Source organism: Nesoenas mayeri (genome assembly GCF_963082525.1).
Source record: "Nesoenas mayeri genome assembly, chromosome: Z".
Lineage (NCBI taxonomy): Eukaryota > Metazoa > Chordata > Aves > Columbiformes > Columbidae > Nesoenas > Nesoenas mayeri.
The window spans coordinates 62,605,376-62,626,705 of record NC_137542.1 but is presented as its reverse complement, the minus strand read 5'-3'; positions in this window follow the sequence as shown (position 1 = coordinate 62,626,705).

The following is a 21,330-nucleotide window of genomic DNA, read 5'->3' as shown; positions in this document are numbered from 1 at the left end:
CCTGTTCCTCAGCAGACACAGGTGCCCCCTAATGTGTACAAACATGTCCAACAGGGACTGCTCGGTACATCTGAATCTGCATATTTCTTTTGCCTTTTTACCTTTTTCAGGTAATCAACAGAACACGGTATCATGAGACATAACTGAGATTTGACAGATACTTAGGGCAGGAGATAATGGTGGTTTGCTAAAACCTGAACTTTTAGTGGTGACCAATCTGTGCATGGAAAGCATAGGTCTAGGATGAAATGTTGCTCTAGTGATATAACTTTTACAAGTATTGGTAGCATGTAGTCTGAATATTGCCATTTGTTAACTTATGTGAATTTTTTTGCAGCTTCTCAGCAAACTGAAGTTGATGACACTCATAAACTAGTTTTAAAGCAAGATGTCTTTACTCCTACTTTAACATAACCCTGCTTTTCCATTTCAGTGCAGTTGTACTAGACTTTCAGCTCAGAGGTGCTGTTCCTGCAGAATAAGGGCACAACCAGTCAGATTGCTTTGTGCCTGTAGCTACATCTGCCAGGATTTCCATGGAAATATTTCATCGCCACCCATCTGCTCTTCAGCAGCCTCCCTAAAAAATTTGTTACCTTCTCCAAAGTAGCGACTGTTGACTTGTTTCATTGCATTTCATTTGTTGGAAGGAAGTAGCAGCACAGATAATCCACGATAGACTGACCATAACACCCCATTCCACAACTCCTTGGACTGCTCAGGCAGAGAAGGTAGAGAAATTGTGAGTGAAGTTGAGACCAGGAGGAAGGGAAGGGTGGAGTAAAGGTATTTTAAGATGTGTTCTTTTGTTTTTCATTATCCAGCTCTGATCTGATTGGTAATAAATTAAATTATTTTCCCAAAGTCAAGTCTGTGTTGCCTGTGAGAGTACTTGCTGAGGGATCTCCCTATCACTATCTTGACCCACGAGCCTTTCATCATATTTTCTCTCCCATGTCCAGCTGATGATGTGGAGTGATAGAGTGGCTTTGTGGGCACCTGGCATCCAGGCAAGGTCAACCCACTATAGATGGACTTCAGGAGAGTGCCTTTTGTCTCATTAATTAAACCTAATTTCAGAACTCTGCTTCTGAGCATCTTTGAATTCCTTCTTTAAATTAACAATGCAGTCTGCTTCCAGCTTTTTTACTCCATTTTTCATTTATCTACCTTTGTGTGTCATATGAATTTCTGTATACTTCCTTCTTGTAATCTTAAAAAAATACATCTAAGGTACTGTATACTTCTGGAAGCAGAAATGACTTCTCCGTTTCCCAGTGTAGATTGTACATGTGCTGTGTTTGTCATGATGTCTAGGTGAAGAGTGCAATCCACCACAGTGGATTTGACCAGTTGCCAGGTCAAGATGCAATGTCTTCCGCAGTGTGATGGCTTGTTGCTGTCAACCACTGGACATCGGAAAAGGGTTGTGTTAAGGCTCTTGAACAATATGGAAATAATGAGCAAATTGGAGAATAACTGTCACTGCAGGAAATTTGCAGCACATGTTATGATTACAGCAAAAGAAGACTCTCTTCCACAAACTTGACATTTATTGTTCCCAGGCCTTTGTGGCTAAATGGAGGAATACTTTTTCTTTCTGTCTTCTAGCACTGTGGCCTCCCTTTTAATTCTTCCCAATGAGGTCCTGGCCTCTGCTGTATTGATTAGGCATAGAAACTGTCCCTGGCTTACCTTTTCCTCTCTTAACTAACATTTCCATCATGTCACATTAATTGCCTGGCTTCTCTTGTGAAATCAACCAAATACACTAACATAAACTTCTAAAATTCCTCAGTCTTCACAAACAGCGATTTTACAGTCACCTCATTAGACTGATAACATGAATGTTTCTGTAAGCTCTGCATAGTGAAAGTACTGTGCAGCAATCCTATGAGTTTTGGATGCTTAGCATTTGTAACTCTCCTCCACATGAGGTTACATTTTTGTTTTCCCATCATGTTATCCCTGATATAATAATCAACTATAAAAAGCTTTTTGCACAGTCATCTGCAGTCCTGTTACTAAACAGCATAATGCCTTAGTTTACTGTAGGCATCAAGACATCTAAACAAATGGATCTTGTTTACTCCAAGAACTTGCATATATGTATGCATAGGTATCTATATGTATGTACAAAACATACAGATATAGATCTGGACATATATGGACATCAGAATTTATTTTTGTATAGGAGAGAGAAAAGCTTATCAATGCACTGACATTGCTTCACTGTTTACAAATTACTGAAGCCTATTGCACTTTCCTCAAATTACACAATTCAAATTTTCCTATAGATTGTATTCATTGAATAGTGTAGCTAGGAACAAGTAAACAGCTTACAATCAGTCTTATTTTAAGAATTACTTGGGGAGATTTTTACAAATAACATATTGGAAAATGTTATTTTAAAGTTGATTCTCTAAACATATACCATTGAGATATAGTTAGTTGTGATTCAGTTTCAAAATCCATGTCTAATCCAGACAATATTTTCCCTTATGTCTAATAAATATGTCAATTGAAAAGTGCCTGCAGGGATTTCACACTCTGCCAGGATCAAATATAGTCCAAAACACTTTACATATTAAAGAAACAGAGTTAGAAACAGAGTAGTCCAGCCAACAGATGATGTTTCAATGGACAGCATATGTTATATAGCTCCACAAACAGCATATGTGCCTTAAAAATCCATTCTGCTGTTCCTTACATTCAATGCCAGTTAAATCCACCTCTTTGGGAATTGGCTAACCTTGCATTCCCCAGGCCAGGTGAGTGATAACGAATACTCAGACATTCATTGTTCCCACAGAGAAGTTATCCCTTTCAATCTGTAGGCCATCTTAGAGGTACAACCTGGCACTGAGTGACAGGGGATAACACAGCTAAGTGTCACTTGCTTTTGGTGCTTGAGGCCACCCTGCCTAACTAGCTGACTTAGTGAATGAAGGTAATTAAAGGCACCAAGAAAAACACGGACCCTGTGGCTCCCACCAGCTCAAGGTCGTTGTAGACATGCAATGTGTCCCCAGGGCAACCTAGGAGCATTCCTTTAAGGATTTGATGCATTTTATCACATCACCACCTATCTCACATCTAACCATCAGCATACAGAAGTTTAGGAGTGGGGCAGGAGATCATCCAGCAATGCCACTCAAGCCTATTGAGTTCCCCCTCCTCACCTGAGTCCAGGATATGCTAGGCTTGGTATGTTAGCTTGATCTAGGTGAACGCAGATCTAAACTCTGCTAGGAACTTGCTAAGGAATGGAAGTGCACCCACAGGTCATAATTGACTGGACTCTGAGCATGCTGAGAGGGTTTATGCAGTGCCTGTCCCAGGGTGGTCTGTGAGAGCAGTAATGTTTTTCCATGGAAGGAGGGATTAGCTGTTTCCATCAAGAGTAGCTAGAGTTGCCTGTGGGACAAAGAAGTGCATGGATTCAGATACACAAAAACAAATAATTTTGCATTTTACCAGATTTTTGGGTCTGCAAGAAAAGGCTTTGTCACTACCAGTCCCCCATCAGTCAACAGTTTGAACTGCCCTTGAAGACACATTAGAAATGCACGTGATGCCCAATTGTATGGGATCCCCTTTTCATTCTGTCTTCTTTCTCTGTTGATCAAATTATCCATGATGTGGACAAATACTCAATAACCCTCCCCTAGAGACAGACATCCTTCATGGTCGACCTTGCCACAAGGACAGCCAAGTTCTCAGGTCTTTGACCTTGGAGCAGCTCACTCGATGGAATGATCCAATAGTACGTACCTGAGTGATTTAAGGTGTTACAACTGATGCAGCTCATCATAAAAGCTAAAAAGGACACAAGTTGCACAGTACTCCCATCCACTCCTTTGCGGAGAATTTCAAGAGGCTGGGGAGAAGTGGAGAAGAGTACCACATTGCTCCTGACTGAGTGAAAACTAAACGGTGACTTGGTAAAATTCTTAAGGAAAAGGGATCACCTCTCTCCCTTTGGCTTTAGATTTAACATCTCAGTGTGTAAAATTAGTATTAAGTTCTTCTGTCTGGTCTGAATCATAAAAGTTTACCAAAAGGTTACCTGCATGTTTCTAACAGCAAGAATTTGTATTCAGTTGTAATTTCTGGCAAAGATTCAAGTCAGTTCTCACTTTTGTCACACTGGGTTCACAGTCCCCTAATTTAAAGTCAAGACTTACTTTAAATACTAATTAAATTGATGAGTAGTATGATCTGCATATTCCCACTTTTAATGCTTTGATTTGCTGCATTATGTAGTTTATTTGTGCTTGAATGATCACTCTTCTGCCTCCATGAACTCTGTGGCCTTCTCTGTCATATAGCTAATGTTTCCTAGTGTTTTCTACTGTATGTTGTGAATAAATAGGTTGGTTTGTTTTTTTTTTTTAATCTTATGTTTGGTTTACATTTCTTTGTTAAAAGAAGCATAGTAGCCTGCATAGAGCCATAAAGCTGTGTTTCCCTTTGCAACGTAAATTGGTTTGCTTCTCCAGTGCCCATTTCTTATATTCTTGCCAAAGGACCAAGGAAGCAGGTGCCATAAAATGAAATAACGCCTTCATGAGTTCCTAAAAACTGACTGTACTTTGTGAAGAAAATGGAGTCAACAATTTTTTTAATCTGACAGTACAAATGACAACCTGCTCTTATCTTAAGTGTGATGTCAATATAAGCCCCCAGGTGGCATTCTAACCCTGTTTTTCTAAATCATTTGTTTTCATAAGGAATATATCTGATGCTTTTGTTTAAAAGAAATCTTCATCTCCATGATAGATATGAACAAATAAATTAAAGCGGCACTCTGCTGATTTTTTTTGCAAGTTTCCGATGTTTATATGTTTTGATACTTCAAATGTAGTAGCCTCAAACCCAACTTGAAAATTGATAGATATTTAATGGAATCATGTAAATTTTACTAGATTCCAGATATTAAAGTCCATGAGATGACGATGTCCTGCAACAGCTATTCAATAAAAGACACCAGTCGAATTTTAAAGATCACAATTACAGTATAATTAATTACATTTCAAAAAGTTTATGAGAAAAGTTTAAGTCCAATTATGACCAATACTTTACAGCAGTAATTGATGCTGGGTCACAGTGAAATCCAGGCAGAATTTCATATAACAGCTACATGAAACTAAAGGGATTCTGGTAGGATTTTTATTCTCTTCCAAGAGTAACAGGTAGACCTTTGCAAAGAGCATGACTTGAACCGCAAAACTCAGGCATCCAGTTTAGGTGCTGAGGGTGTTAATGGTTCATCTTCAACTCTCTCAGTCATCGGAGGAAGGATGGCCCTCACAGAGATTGACTCACACTAACCCAGGCAGCTCCTCATCTGATTTGCTTCCCTGCTGAAGCGTTTCTCTTCCTATCAGCTTCACAGTTCAGATGCTGGGGTCTAGTGTTACTCTTGTAGTGTTGTTTCCCCTTCATACATCTCATGCCGAGTTGTTATGTTGCTGGTGGATGCCTATGTACTATCTCCCACACTGTCTTGAACGTGTGGAAGGAGTGCCAACAAAAAAAAAAAAAATTCACTTCCCTCACTCATATCCCTTCTTCCAATATCTCCTTTGCAAAAAAACCCATGACTTCCTTAGAAACCACTGGGCTGCAAGTTGTCCCTAGGCACTGGCCAAAACTGTCACCTAATCATACACTCCGTGGGCCACTCTGTCTGTGTCTCCTTGCAATCTCTGTGCTTGTATATGGATTATAACCTCTTTGAAAGGTAGATCATTCTAGTTTGCATTTGTGCAGCAGTTAGACAAATGGGATCTTTGTCCCTCTTTAAGATTCCACTGGGATACAGCAGCACAAATACACAGTAATCATATTTAATAAAGCAAATGGAGCGAATTTAAATTACTGCTTCAAATACATCGGTATGTAATAGGTCATAAATAAAAACCAACCTACACAGCGCCCTGCGTGTCTTTCAGAATGTACTTTAGGAGAAGTCTGTAAGTCACAGTATCATCAACTGTACGTCCTAAGGCAACAAAATCCAAATTGCTACAGCAGTGTAAGACTGTGGGTAGCCAGGAGACAGAGGGGAAAATTTTGAAGTTCAAACTTTCATGTGACTTGTTCTGTTTCAGCCCTAAAACTCTCAACAGTACATCTGAAAAGTCATTTCACTATATTTTTAGGGACTAAACTGCAGTTCATGCTAGTCACTTGCAGGTGGGCTTTGGACTGGACAAATGTAAAACTTCCTTGAATTTAAATGTATTTTGACACAAAGCTGTGTATGTTTGTGCTCAAAGACTTATGAATAACACTGTCTTGTACTGTGCAAATGACATATTTCTGTTCAGTGACCTTCCTATTGGACAATCACGTTTTTTACTATGTGTTTACCAGTGGCTTTCAGGTATGGTTATGTCTGAGTGTTAACCATAAACTTCTAATTTTAATATCCTGTCCCCTTCACAGTAAGTGCAAAAAGTGGTCACAGTATATTCTCTTCTTCCCTAATTCAGAAATGGTTGAGAGATTCCTATGCCTTTACAAAAAATTCCTCTTGAGAGTTAAAGTATAGAATGACAGCTGATTATAGTAAAGTTTCATGCATGTAGCAAAGAGGTTGGAAATGTCTCAGATGCAGTGAATACTCTGGTCACTGCAGCAAAAGCTTTCAATACCTACAGCACAGTAAGTCACCTCAAGGAGAGGACAGGTCACTCCTTGTTGTCCTCTGGGGCCTTGCCAAAGAAGAAATTGTTGAATGTCCTTTTCTGTTTATTGTTTAATTCCATTGGTGTGCCACTCTGTTTCTGGCAATGTGACACAACTGTACAACTAATCTGTGCAGCTGAAATGGTGAGGTACTTCTAGTACAGATATGGGTTTATAAAGATGAACACACAGGATGCTAGTGGGACCTGACTCACTGTGTTATGTGCAAGTCTGGTCCTTCTGTCAGAAAACATTAATTCACACCCACATGTGAGAAGGGAGTAGTCACTGTAATCCCAACACTGATCACATCAGATGGCACCAGAAATTCATCACAATCAAACACAAGTGGAAAGGGGAGAACAGCTCTCCCTCATGTATCATGGAGACACTAGAAGACTGGGAACTGGGAAGGGGTTTTAATCAAAAGCAAAGTTTCAGTGGGAAGAGCCCCTAAAGGGCTCTGCAATAGCATGTTGACAGCCTCAGAAAGGGCCTATAGGGACAGAGGTGGTGGTTGTCCTCGTAAATCCCTTCCTGTGCTCCTGTCCTGGTGCATCACACTGGCATAAGGCCACTAGGTACCCACTTCAGCCATACAATTGGACGGGAATAAAAGATGCATATACCTTGCTCTGATCTCTGAACTGAGGGTGGGAGTGATGGGGAAATTTCACCATTTATTTGCCAAAGCCCAATCTAGCGAAGTATTTCTATCACATTTCCAATGTGCACTATATGAGTTGGGTCACCAAAATATTAAAAGGCAAGTCTGTGCTTAAGTATGTTTCCTGAATGCTATGTGGGCCACATGCTGATAACTGGATTTCATGTGGCATACCCTTTGTTCTCACTCAGAATAACAGAATAAAGCCACATCCTTGAATATATTTCATCATTTCATTCATTTATTCCAATCAAGTAACTGGGAAGCAGGCAATTGAATATTTGAAGGAGTGAAGGCTCAGTCATAAAAGTTGATATCCAATCAAACTGTAAACTCCAGCACTGCTGTTAAGAAATATACTGGAGTTACATGAGCACCAGATACTGAGGTTTTTTTCTTTCAGTCTGCACAGTTTGAAATAAAATGTCATTCAACTTTACATAATAAGTTCAAACAAAAATTATAATTGATGAGCCATAATGATTTAAAAGATTAGCTAGGGAACAGTTCTTCTCTATGCGTACCACGGTTAAAAAATATTACTATATTAATTCATACTATGTCATTAAATAAAATGGTTTTCTAATTCTGACTCCCTTCTCTGTATGAAACTACTGAAATGCCACAAAAAGACAGCAGTATTAGGCCATATCCTTTGCTCCCTTTTCATACAAATTCCCCCTTGAAGTAATGAGTAAGGTTAAGTCAGGAGAGGCCTCATTTTCTTTGGCCTTGATCTCATAAATCCTTGCACAATGTACAGCTGGAAGCTTAAACGTGTTGCTCTCAAGGCTAATTTTGTGACAGAAGAATCTGGATGGTGTAGCAATAATGTGTCTGAGTGCCAGCTAACTAGCTGTGTCGTTTGTCCTGTCACTGTACTGCCTTTCCTTACCTCCTCCCATATGAAGCTTGCCTTGATTATTTTCTGGAGCAAGTATGGGCAGATGCTGTATTTGGGCTGCAAGGAAAGTTAGGGGAGAGCTGCAATCTTCCACTTAGTGCGTTAATTATTCCCAAGAGCCTAGTCTCTTACACTGTTCTCTTCATGATGAGAAGGGAAAAAAATGGTAAAAAAGCAGTTAAAATGAGGAACCAATGAGACCAAAAGCCTTGGTCAAAGAAACAACACCAGTATTAAAGCAACATGATTTTCAGGAGAATTAGTTCCTCTGACTAAACAGCAATCCTCAGAATTGCACTCCTCCTCCTTACCCACTTTCTTTTTAGGACAGGCTGTGTTGATACCAACACTAGGTCAGGTTATCTCTTCTTTCAGTACCACTTTCTTGATTAATGCACTGGTCTCCATGGTGTCCTGTCTGGAAGGGCATTTTAATAGGCTTTCAGTCGTTTCTAAATGTTTCCTCTTCTTTCCTCCCAGACATTCTTCCTACAAAATCTGTCTCTTCAGAAATAAATTTAAAGTCAGAAAAGGTTACTGTGTTCAGTAACTCTCATCTTCTGTATAACACACACCAGAAAACTTCATCCAACCTTTTCTATAGCAAATTTCCATGCATGCTGCAGCAAGTCCTCATAAAGGCAGCCACTCACCACATAGGGACCTTGTGTGATAGAATCTGGCATATATGAGGTCAAGCTACTTCGTAACTTGGTTCACCTCACTATTTAAAACATTTTAAAATGTCTTAAAATATGTCTGGTTATAGCATCCAACTACAAGGACCATTGTATGTCTTTTTCTGTCAAATTTCAACACCTAATGCATTCATTCCCAGTCAACCCAGCAAAGTGACCAACTAAGTGCTTTCCTGTGCTTCTATGTACTTTTTTGTACTTAGAAATTTTTTTGTTCTTTCCCAGATACGTTCTTGCTCTCCATCTCAGCAGCTGGGCTCTCTTTCCTCACCTCTTTACTGTACTAGTGCTGTGAGCTTGCACACTTGTGTATACCTCCTCTTCTGTCCACAGACTTGTGAGAGCATAAGCACTGTGGCATAGTCTCACCTTGTCCCACTATTCATCTTTAAATAAACAGCGAATCAGAGGGTTATGTCTACCAGGCACCATATGAAATTTTGTGAGATGACTGTAGCTGAGCCAATCCACATAAGTAAAAACTTAACTTCTAAGATGACTAAAATTTAGACTCTAAGAACTGCTAAGCCCTGTTGATAAAGATTAAAGCTCATATCTCACCTGAACACAGGTTTCTGAAAAACAATTATCAGCATATAGTCTTGCTTATCCTGAATTCACCAGAAGATAATATGGCTCTTGTGTCAGCCATGGTAAAGCATAATCCTGTTCAGATCATGATACTGACATTAAAAACATCAAGAAACATTTGGCACATAGGCAGCCTCAGATTGGCTGAAAAAAATAGGGGACAAAAGTATATTTTCCTGTCCTGGGGCTACCCACAGCTCCCATCACTTGTTGTGAGGAAATGGGGATATTTCAGGCCCATAGCTCCACTCCCACCCCCAAGGGCCTTAAAAACAGATGAAGAAGGAGTGCTGCTCTTGGGCAGATTCAAATGAGGTGGTTCTGTGGCCCTGCGTATTCAGTACCCTGGCAGGTTCAAGGGGAACCTCCTGGGCATGAACTATCAAAAGAGTGAAGGTGAAACACAACTGGCAAGGACTCAGCTAAGCACTTAGAAAGGGAAATCTTACTCTTCTCTGGTAGAGACATGTTCAGCAGTTAGACACGTTTCCCATCAAGAAATACCAAGGCTTTAAATACCAGTGGACCTTTCCAGAACAAAGCTTAGTAGCTTCCATTTTAAATTAACACATTTGGGGGTGTTTTGGATTAGGGTGCCAGGCTTTAGGTCCATTTTCAGAAGTGCTGCGCACTGCCCACCAAAGGACAGTTGCCCACAGCTGTCAGTGCCTCTGGAAAACACATCTCAAGAGGCTTCTAAACAGATAGCCAAAGACCAGGAACAGCTTAGGAAATATGCAGGCTTCCAAAGCAGCTGAAGCAGCTCTGCCACTAACCAGCCAACTTGCTACACTGCCAGTCAGGCCTTCTCCAGCAGCAGCTTTTAAAATCAGATTTGATTGTTGAACAATTTTATTCACTGCGATTTCTGCAAGTGCTGCTTTGTGAATATGGACTTGGAACTACCATTTCCTCTTTCATTTTAGCAGTAGTTATGCCTGCATGGTATCTTAGCTGGATCAGCTCTGGATCCAAGTGAAATTTCAAGCGAAGCCGAGGAAAAGGATGAGAGAAATTCTTCTTTTTCCTTCACATTCCAGGCAAAGAATATCCAGGCTCCCTCACCTGCACTTCCTAGATATCCATCTGAATTTCCATGGATATCCACCTGGATGTGCATCTGGGTATCTGTCTTAGCATTATCTGAAGTTGATGGCACTGGTTGCCTCTTTATTATTATTATTATTTGATTTTTTTATATTATTTAGGCTGGATATTAGAAAGAAATTCTTTACAGAGAGAGTGGTCAGGCATTGGAATGGCTGCCCAGGGAGATGGTGGACTCACTGTCCCTGGAGGTTTTTAAAATGAGATTGGACTTGGCACTTAGTGCCATGATCTAGTAAACAGACTGGAGTTGGACCAAAGGTTGGACTTGATGATCTCTGAGGTCTTTTCCAACCCAGTTAATTCTGTGATTCTGTGATTGTATTATTTCAGTGGGGCTAGAACTTCACTCAAATTCTTGACAGTCTGGGAAAATTGTGCATGCATCCCTGGGCACAAACTTTGCTTTCTTGTGCAAGGTATAAGAATCCCCAATACAGCCCAGCTGGGGGAAAAAAAAAAAAAAAAAAAAAAAAAAGAAGAAGAAGAAGAAGAAGAAAAAGGCAAGGTAGCCTTTCCTGAGCAACAGTGTGGTTTGGAGGTCAAAGGTTTGTGTGTGTTGGAGAGAAGGCTGGCTCCAGCATATGGTTGTTGGCTTCACCAAGACACCCAGCTCAGCCCCCAAACTTCACCAATGCTACCATTGATACCAATGCTGTCACCACTTGTGCTCCACTCCTCTTGACAGCCTTTGAATGAGATGTGGACTGGATGACCTTTCTGCCTTCTCAGCTCCAAGTTAGGGACAACCTTTGTGATTAAAACAGGCATGAAGCAAAATTGAGTGACTGGATTTGCGATTTAAACCCTGTGTTCTGTCACAATTTTTGATAGTGACTCAGGCTGCTGTTTCTCTCTCCCCACAGCTGCAGGCAATGGGGGTTGTTTTCCTTGGTCTCAGGCAGTCAAGAGGTACCAACAATTAAGCAAATACAGAATGATGAATGCATAAATCTTGTGGCTCCATGTAGACAGATATCCCCACCTTTGCCAGACAGTTTAGCTCCTCTTGTCATCTCCCAAGTTAGACAAAGAGCCTGTCAAAGCCAAACAGATTGGTGCATTCAACAAAAGCCCCTCTGACCCATTCTCTTCTCCCGAGAGACCTCAGCTCCTCTCAGCTTTTACATCATTAACACTCTCAGGGCAGACAGGGGGTCATTTCTAATTTGTGAATGCCCTTGGACTACAAGCTGGGATTTTTAATTTGTTTACCTTGCATATTAAACAGTATTTTCAAAGGTACTGTCAATAAATCCTCTATGAATAGGGATCTTCATTCCCGACCTAGTTGTTACTTTAACTCTTTTTTATTTGATTAGACAAGATTTTAAAAAAATTCCATTAGGACAATCTGAGTCACCAAACACAGTGTCACCACCAAAATCCCCAGAGAGCTGAGGACAAATCTCAGGCTTCGTGACATGAGGGAAGAGCACTGCTTTGCGAAGGAGAAGTCAAACCAGGCTGCTACTTTGGATCCATAAGTGGGCACTCAATTTACAGGGTTGTGGAAGTGAAAAGTGTTTCCTTGAAGAAGTTCACACATGGCTTTTGCCTATCAAGATGAATGAAGTGGGCTGTGTCACCCTGTCCAGGGTACTTTTGAGAGTGCCTAAACCTGTGTTATCAATACCCAAAGTGACACATATGAGGAACCAACAGGTGAATCACAACAAGTCTGTCAGTTTAACTTTCCCTCAGAGCTCTATGCCATGTGGGCATGTACAGCCTTCAATACACCTGTTTCTCTAGCAGGTTTGCATCCTCATTAAATTTTGTTTGTACCCTTGTGTCTTGTTTCTTCTCCAGGATAAATTAGGAGGTTTTATTTACTTCTGATCTTTACTTTTCCCAAAATACTTTCCTTAAGCTTATAGGGCAAAAAGGGGAAGGTTGGCCTATGTTTGAATGTAAACAACATGACAGTAGATCAGTAGCACTTGCACTATCTCCTCCTCTCTGCCTGCTACATGGTCTTGCAGAGCTACTGAGCTGTAGTACTTGTGTTACATATAGAGCTACGTGGAACTCACAGTTTGGGTTCACAGGGTTTGTGCTAACCTTGCTCCCACTTCTAGGTCTTGGGAAGTTTGCTTACATATATAGACAAGAACACATCTGTGTTTCAGGACATCTAAAACATTAGACCAGATCTTAGCTACTGAGTAATCTGTGCTCAGTTTCTCATGGAAATTGTGGCAAAACCATCAAACATTTAATAAAATGTTGTCAAATGGTCATCTGAAAGAGGTCCTGTCAAAACTGTCCCAGGTTTGCTCCTTAGTCTCAAATTCATTCATAATGGTGCCCCGTTTCTCAAGGATGTGGAAACTAGAGCAAATATGTAAGGACACAAGAGATCCCCATCCAGTCCAGGTGAGTTTATGATAAATTGACTTTCTGGTACTTTGACTCTGTTACGTCTCCGTAAATTTCACTTGCTGCTTCATAGGAAGCAGCAACAGGAAAGTAAAAGTTAAAAAAAAAAAAAAAAAAAATGAAAAGCAAGTCAGGAACTGCTTCACATGCAGTTTTGACTTGACCTTCTCGAGGGCAAGGGGTAAGTTGCCTTTCAAATAACTGTGTTTAGAGGTTAACTTACATCCTGAAACATCAAGGATTTTCTATAACACAGCATGGGAAAAGAGAAGTGTGCTGTCAAACCAAACACGAACTGATGAAATGCTGTCAGTGAAGGAAAACTACAAGCTCAAAAGATAGTTTCCATTTTCAAGGAAGAATGAGATTTGCGGTAGCTCCTCTCACACAGGCAGCCCTAGCTGTGGAGATATGCAGCTCCCAGGGTTCCCCTCTGCCTTATCATGAACAGTGCAGCGGTCACAGCTTTCTCTCCTTCCTGCTCTTGCCTGTGGTACCCAGGTCTTCCAGGTAGGGCTGCCCCACCATAGAGAAGAGATGGTTTCATCAAGCAGTCTCTCCAGTGAGAGCAGCAGGAGTGTGAACAGAAAAACAAAACCAAAAAGACAGAAGAGACCCAATGGCTAACCTTGACCTGAGACTTCAAAAGGCCATCTCTGTTTGTGGAATGTCTCAGCATTTATCTTCACAGCTGTATCTTCCCTCCAATGCTCCTTGCTGATGTTTCCTTTCTTGTGTTCAGGGCCATGAGGCTGGGCAGAGAGGTCATGTTCTGCCTATAGAGTTTGAGCACATGCACTTCCAAGACATGTTAACACCGTTGCCCTGCAGAAAGCCAACAAGTGCAAATGACCCTCTGCTGTATGTCTAAGTGGCACAAGCAATGCTGTAGGGCCTCAGTGAGCTGGGGACCAGGGTCATGTTGGTGATAGGAGCAACAACCCAAAGACTCTGCGTAGGAACCTCCTGAAAAGTGCGATGCCAGAGTAGAGAGACTGTGGTTGTACCATCAGGGACAGCAACCGTGATAGACCAAGCCACCTCAAAAGGAGAAGGAGAGGCCAGAAGAGCTCCTTAGACAACAAATTACCTAAATCAGGCACTAAGATGTAACACTGATTGAAAAGCTTGTTCAAATTGCTTTCACTGTGATTCATAAACTCTTCATGTAAATTCATATGTTAGGATGAGCACAAAAATTAGAAAGCTGGAATAAGATTGCTTTAATTTAAATAAGAGACATGGTTGTGAATATTAGGCTTTTACACTGTTAGCAGTAACCCATCAGATGTTAACAAAATCTGATATGCAACAGTTTTACATATCCCCTTGTGGGAGAAAGATCAACTTGCAAACCGCTTTATAAATCAGCCACACTGTTCAAGTTAGGCTACTGTATCTAAATGGCTTTTAGATATGCTTCCTGTTTTAAGCTACCATATTTACAAATGAAAGCTTTTTCAAACCACGTCTTTTAATATAATTTGCATATTTAGTAATACATTGATTAACATTAAACACGGATTATTGCAATTTATTTCAGAAACAGATGGGATGCATTAAGTGAAAAGCCAGAGCGTTTAAAACAGAGCACACTCCCTAGCTGACTCCTGATGAATGATGAATACAAAAACTTTATTAACTAACAAGAAAAAGGAAAGAGGAAAGGACACTTCACGCTGTCTCCTTTTCAAGAGCCTGCCTTGCTTGAGAGACTACGAAACTGCCATTAAGGAGAATTTAAATCAAATCATGCCATTCAGAGATGTGCACGAGTTTGCCGAAAGCTGTGGCAAAGCGAAGACAAGCTCCTGACCTTGGCTCTCAGCCGAAATTAGGAAAAACCTGCCTCAGGACCACGTCCCGCTCCGGGCTCGTTTCTCGCTGCCACCAGGTGGCAGCCGCCCACAACACACATTTTGCCGGCACGTTTTGAAGTTTTTCCGCCATCCCGGGGAACTTCATGGGCTGGGAGAAAACATTGTCGGGTTCTTCTCTGCTTTCCGTGGCCTCACAGCACCTGGTTTCCAAACACGCTGCCAGGCACCTGGTAGCCGGCACACCTTACTATAGGTTGCAGAGCTCTTGTGTGTGTTTGTATGTGCAAGTACATAGATGATATAGATAATTTTAACACAAAACTAAGATACACATAGCCTGTATAAAATGTTCTATCAAGAGGTCACATGTTCATGGATGCACATTTTTTTAATAGCAAAATGAGCATTTACAGCAGCAAAGTGATGTAAACATGCTATTCATGTTTATAAATATTCCTCTCTAAGAGAAACATCTCTTTCCCCAAAACACATTGGCGAGTCTTTCATCTTTATTTAGGAAAGTACATTGAAATAGTTTCAGGAAAAGAATAGTTTGTCTCATGAAAGGCAGATCCTTTGGTGGCTTTTAAACATGACAGTTCAACACCTGACTGAGACTGATTCCCACAGCCATGGAAGTACAGTACAGAAGGGACTATTTGTGTATATGCCCTGCTTTTTACACTCTTTTCTCAGGAAAATGTATCCACTGCTGGACATTGATGAACAGCCTGACCTAGCACATTGGTTTGTATCTTATTTATACTACCTTTCTGTATAATAAGTGACGCAGCCAAGTGCATAAATATTATTTCTATGCTATCCATCCAGAGCCTTTGTTTTTGTTTTACACATTTTACATTTCTAACAGGAATGGTCCTTCCCGAAGTGGGAGGTGGAGATCTCCAAGGGGAACCAGTTCTACCTTCCCTTTTTCTGGTCATTTCATTTCCAAAGGGACCTCATTTTCCTCGCATGCAGTTGCACATGAGTTTTGCAGTTTAGGAGAGCAAAGGAAGGGAAACAATTCTGCCCTTCCATACACCCTGTATTCCACACACACAAACACATACATATCATATTTGGGGTTATTTTTCTTTTTTAGCTGCAGAACATAAGTTACTGTAGAGCTGGGGAAATAAAGACTATGTTCATCAGAGCACATCGTTCGCCCTGAGGGAATGGGAAGGGCTGTCCTTGAGAGAAACCTGAGGGAAAGGACCTGGGAAAGGGAAGGCATTTTTCTTTGGAGCTAGCTTAGGGAGTTTGCTCCAAAATATGTCCAAAGAGAAGGTGTTAAATCAGTGGAATGATGTAGCTCCCAAACCCGCAAATTTCCCTAAGGTCTTTGTGAATTGAGGGGGAACTTGCAGAAGACGAGAGCACAAGCAGACGCGTGTGTGCTTAATTCCACCATGAGTCAACCCAGCAGTCAAGCTCTCATGGAAGTAGAGGAGAGGAGATCCCAAGCGTCAGTCCCCAGGGCTGAGCTGGGAGATGGGCCAATGGTGGCCACAGGGGAAGGAAGTATTTCTTTTTTCACTCCCATCACTGTTCTTTCTTCTCTGTCCTCTTGACCCTGAGGACTCCTGTAGAGGGAAACAATTTTCAACACCGTTTTCTGTGGAGGAAAGATGGAGTATGACACAGGCAACTCCTGAACAGACCTCAGTGAGAAAATCAGCCCATGCATGTCCATATCAATGAAGAGGTTTGTATGCAGCACTGCTGGGCACCTGCTTCCCCTCCTGCAGCCTGGCTGAGAGAAGGCACACAGCTTGGTCAGTTCAGATCCTGCCATTCGATCTCTATTCATCTTTCAACTCAGACAGCAGATTACCCTGACTGCCTTACTGAAACCTCTTAATCTCACATCCTTCTATTTTCCCCTCATTTAACTTTGTGCTGTTGTTACAGTATGCAATTCTGGACATCGCTTTGGGTTACAATTTAAGGAAAGATACTGTGCACAACTGTGTCTTTGCTTGAGTCTCTTTCAGATTAATCGACCACTTAAGGATACTTGGGTAAGTTTCTTAGTTTTCAATAGAGAAAATTGTTCTGAACAGGGAGCATTTATTTAGGGGGAAAAAAAAGAAAAAAACTTAATACAGAGAGCTTTTTAAAACATACGAGCTCTCCCAGTACTGGGAGAGAAATTCTTTGCTAACATTTTGGGTTGCTGTGGCACAGAGCCAACGTTTCAGTTACCCTATAAAAAGCACCCAAAAATTACAAACACCTCCCTTCCTCATCTTCAAAGTTTTATTAAATACTTGAAAGTATTTAAAACGTCAGTTACCCATTTCACTGCTATCGGGGGATTACTCTAACATGATGTGTTTGTCTCCTATTGTGAGTAGTGAAAATCCCCCTGTATCCAGTGTGTTTTGTTTGGATTGAGATGGCATGCAGCTGATGGCTGTGACCTTCATGGTGGCTTAGATCCCTGGCTGGCACTGATTTTTGATTTAGTGCCGATCTGCTGCGCTTGTCACAGGCTGCAAGGTGCTTTCCATGCACTAATGGAACAGCTCAAGGGCAGAGGGGCCCTGTAAATGTCTATCTTTCACCAACACTGTGCTAAATAGAGAGCTGAGTTTTCTACATGTGAATGACAGACCCTGAGATTATATACAGGAGTGAACTGGGAGTTCTTCTGCTGGGGCTGATGCTTGGTGGTAAATAAATGTCACTGTAAAATGGGAAGTTTTTATTATTCTGAGTGGTAAAGAATGTAAGTGTACAGTGTTAAACAGAATACTTAATATTGCCTATATATCCTCCCCTGATGTGAGGAACTAGCCATATACAAACCATGTGCCACATAAGCAGTTGTCTATTTCCTTTGAATCCTAGAGATTTGCACAAGAGCACAGTTGAACTTTGCATTAATAGGTCGTTAATAAAGGCTGTTCCTTAATGACATATTCAGCTGAAAATGAATTCACTTCAAGCTCTCCATATCAGGAAACCAGCACTGGATTGCAAATGGCAAAGGATTCCAGGTTAACTCTATCCAGCAATATTAGAAACAGATGGAGGGCCAAGTCTACAGTGACTACACAGAGGAAATCTCAGGCTCAGTGGAAGTTTCTTCTGCATATGAGTGCAGGAAGAGGCTGTTAGGTTTACTTTAACCACATGAGGACTAACGTGCAATGCAATTTGGGGTCATATTAGTCTTATCAGATATTTTTAACAAAACAGGTCTTTACAGGATAAACATATTCCTTGCACTCAGAACACTGTATTGAGCTGATTTGTAATTTCCATATATTAGATGCAAACTGTAATATTCAGATTACATAAACAAATGGTATAATACATACTTGCCCTCTTAAGTATAACAGACCAGATCATACCATCAGTTTCTGTACAGAACTCCCAGATTAAATGAAAATGAAGAAGAGCCCTGCATGGGCTTGGAAAGAAAAGAGGAATTCTGCTTACAAGCCAGAACTGTCCCTTTCTCAACCAATTGTCTCTCTCGTTATTGGAAAATGATCTATTTATTAACTACTTAACTGCTTTTTTAAGCTGTTGGTTTAATGATTAAGGTTGCCACCACTAATTTCTAAGGTGGAAGAGGAAAGAGACTGCTGCCTTCTCATTCCGCCTCTTGACAGCTACGTGCATTCTCAAAGCTACTTGAAACAGCATTTTGCTGCCCATTGCCCCACAGAGAAGTGAGGGGGTAGTTGAAACCTGGGACAACTCCGGCCATGGAGCAATGCTCATGACCAGCTCTGCTAACTTCAGTACATGTACTGGGCGAAAGCTACATTAAGCCAGTTTTCCAACCAAAGGGACACAAACAAGCTGTGGTAGAAGAAAATTATTCAATCCCTTTTCAACCCAGTCTTCCTACTTATTAAAAACAACAACAACAAAATTTAAGATATTCTGAGTATGTGAATTACAAAATCAGCCAAGGACAGAGTAACATCCACTATGAAATTTTGTAACACAGGAGTTCAGAGAAATTTCCCCAAGCCCTTTTTTTTCCATCAATGAGTACTCCATTAGTTTTATCTTTAGGAACCATTTCTTCCATCAGGCAAGGATTGTAGTCCTCTCATTTAGCCCAGGAAAGTGTTTTCTCTGGTTTTGACAGAGGCCAAGCAGCATCAGGCTATAAGCCACAGAGCCTCAGTTTCTTCATCTGTGACAGAGGAGAAGTGCTTTTCCTAAGGGTGTTGTTGGTCTAATTAGTTACTGTTACCAGACTACAACAAGAATCTTACATGGACGAGAGAGAGAGATCAATCCCACCTGGGGCTGAGCTCTCTGCTCTGATTCAGTCTGAGCCTTGGCTCAGAGGAAGATGATTTGGAGGGATGAGGATGGCACAGTACAGCTTCAGGCTGTGAAGGACCAAGGTTTTCCTCCAGCACCTGCTGCTGTGTGGAGTTTGTTCAAGCATTGTGGCTGTTTGGAAGACCTGGAAGAGGGACACCTGGAGCTGCTCAAATCATACAGTGCCCAGAGCTGCCAGGCTGGCACCTTGCCTATATCCAGATTGTGACTGCGCACTCAGCTCCCTCCATAGCCTCTAAGGGAGTCAGTGTCTAGCAGCCCCATACCTAGCAAGTCTGAGTTCCTCCTCTCCACTTGAACTTAGACAACACAAGAGGTTCAAAACCTCACAGTTTTGGTTGCCAGGATGCAATGGCTTAGTGCTTTCAGGATGCAGTTCCAGGAAGCAAAATGTGCTGTGCAGGGTCAAACCCCTGACCTACTTCCAATGTGCTTCAAGATGAAGATATCAAGGCCACCTCCACTGCAGTGATGCCTTGTCTTTAGGTGGTCCTCATGGGCACAGGACCCCCAGATATCCAAACCTCTGGCCATACCTGCTTGAAAGGTGGAAGAAGGCCAGTCCTGGTGGTGAAATTTGGATGTTGGAAATAACTACTGTGAGAAAGGCTTTGACATCTGCAGTCAAGACTTGATGTGGAATATCATAGCAGCTGCTGGGCTGTTGGGAGACTGCAAGAAGGCATGCTTATTGATGGCTATAGTTAAAAGACAATGTATTTTTCATTTGGGTGTGAGCACAATGTTCTTACACAAATGAGCATCCCTGGATACTCATATATTCCATAACATAGAAGTAAGTTAGGGGGAAACCATAAAATGACCCAGTTCACCTCTTAATTTCTTCTTATAATATCAGAAGAAATCAGATTGAGAGAGTATTATTTGTTCCAGACATAATAAATTGGAAATTGAAGACATATACAGACAGCATGTAATAACATGGATTTACCTAATATATAGGTGAAATTTTTCAAGAACACTTCATCTTTACATTACCTTTTCCCCTATAAAACTGCCAAGGTCAGTGAGGCCTTGGTTCATCTGCTGCCTAAGTGCCAGTTGCTTAAGTGAGAGCTGCTGTGGGACAAGTCTTTTCAAGTATTCCTACCTCCCAAATTTGTGAATCAGTGGAGAACCTCATACATGTGTGTCTGATCCTTCTCCAGTCCTCCTTATCCCCTATTCCCATTTCAGCTTTCTAACATAGCATATTTCCAAATGTTCCTCTGAACACACTTGACCTCTGAGGTGAGAAAACACACCACTTACTTTGCAAAATTTACTGGAAGTGTCCATCAAGTTCTTTCTTGTCACCGAAGAGTGACATTTACAGTAGAAACTGCACATGAACCATAAACCCCTACAGCCGATCCACTCCGCAGAGGTATCAATGGATGGGTAATGCAGTCACCACATTCTATGTGAAAGACCTTTTTTTTCTGTTTTTGAAGTTAGATTTTTCAAGTTTTTAACTGAGGCTTTCAGAGGTAAGAACAAATTCTGCAGGAGTCTGTTCGCCCAGGGTCTGAGCTGGCTTTTTGTGTGCGTGAGGTCGCTGATATGGCTGGAGAGTCCCAAAGTGAAGGATATTAAAACCTAATTTTGAGTCTTAATTTTAGAAAAAGCTGCTTCAGTGTTATGTGGTACAGAGATATCTCATTAGCTCTTACTAGATCCCTGCCTTTGGAGGGCTCTTTCACTGTGCTAATGGCACTTTGACATTTTGTGGATTACTCTTTCAGGTTCCATAATCAATTTAACATTAACATTCATGTAAACTATTAATGAAATAATATTAAAAAAGAAAAATGTTCCTACAATACTGCAACATTTTAATGCCTCATTAAAATCATTAGTAATGCTAATATTAAAGAACTTACTTCATCTTTCAGAGAACCCCAAAATAAATCATAATCAAATGTTTGCTAACGTACAGCCTGAGAAATAATTTATACATTGCTGGCGTATAGGCATCACGTACACTAAAGATGACACCGTAAGGTCATATTATTAAGCACTCACAACTAGTTCTGGCTTTGGAAACTCATTGTACACAGTCTTATTTTATAATTATCATTAAACATACTGAATATTGTTTGTGGGTTTTATTTATGAGAAAAATATATAGTGTGCCTCTCAGCC